This window comes from Chiloscyllium plagiosum, chromosome 47 (assembly GCF_004010195.1).
Source record: "Chiloscyllium plagiosum isolate BGI_BamShark_2017 chromosome 47, ASM401019v2, whole genome shotgun sequence".
Taxonomy (NCBI): domain Eukaryota; kingdom Metazoa; phylum Chordata; class Chondrichthyes; order Orectolobiformes; family Hemiscylliidae; genus Chiloscyllium; species Chiloscyllium plagiosum.
In genome coordinates, this window is record NC_057756.1 from 10,110,552 (window position 1) to 10,111,835 (window position 1,284).

The window sequence follows — 1,284 nt, forward strand, 5'->3', positions numbered from 1 at the left end:
TGCAATCTTCTTCCCGCCCTCTCCGCCCCCACCCCAGTCTGACCTTTCACCCTCACCTTGACCTCTTTCCACCTATCACATTTCCGACGCCCCTCCCCCAAGTCCTTCCTCCCTACCTTTTATCTTAGCCTGCTGGACAAACTTTCCTCATTCCTGAAGAAGGGCTTATGCCCGAAACGTCGATTCTCCTGTTCCCTGGATGCTGCCTGACCTGCTGCGCTTTTCCAGCAACACATTTCCAGCTCTGATCTCCAGCATCTGCAGACCTCACTTTCTCCTTAACCTACTATGATTCAAGTTAAGCCTGTCTCAGTGGATCAGCACCTTCTTTCCTCAGTGCTAGCATCAATATCACACTGGAAACCATTTCTCCCATACCAATCTTGGAACTCTTACCTTTTTTGCTCTATGCCAATTTATTTGCAGCAATCTGCAGATTACCACTGTTCTAGTCTATTTTATTGTAAATTAAAATTATTAGCCTTATCAAAGTCGTTGGTGTCCATGTGAATCATTCCCCAACTGCTCTCAATTCCTTTCGAACCTTGCAATGTACTCAGCCTTGGCAGTGGGCAAGTCATCCATACTTCAGGACTGAAATTCCCAGGTGGAGAGAAGATTATCTCTTCCTCTAATTTGACGGTCTCCTACGAATGCAGACAATTTTAGAATGGTCATAATAGTTGAACTGGCTCTAATACATACAGTTGTTAGTTTGCCCATTCTTTCCAAGGCTCCAGATTTCATCTGGACAGGCAACAAAAATCTCAAGTCTATTGGACAAATGCCATTTTCTGGATTTCCGTACTTGTTGTCAACCTGCCTGCCTTAGTCACGGACTAAATTTGAAGTGCTTAACCATAGCGGTGTGACTCTCTGTCCTGAAACAAAAAATAAGTGTTCAGGTAACTTTCTCCTTCCCCAATGTGCCAGTGTTCTGAACCTCAGAATCTTGAGCAGACTTTTTTGGTAGTGCTGTGTGCATGATGTTGTTGTTTCCTGCATTGTGATAATGGGTGGTTGGCAGCAGTTAAAAAACCCCATCAAATTCCACATGATTGTAAGCACCTTAAATAGTGAAGAATCTTCTGATGGCTTGTTAATCACAAATGGAGTGAAGCAAGGCTGTCTGTTTCATCCTGTCCTATACAGCATTATATTCTGTGTGTTTTCTGGAAGCTGCCTAAATCATTTCTCAGCATTTGTCAGGAGCAGGTTATTTAGCTCCACCATTCAATGTAATCAGCCTGATTATCTGTTGTGTGTCTTTTTTGCCGCCATCTG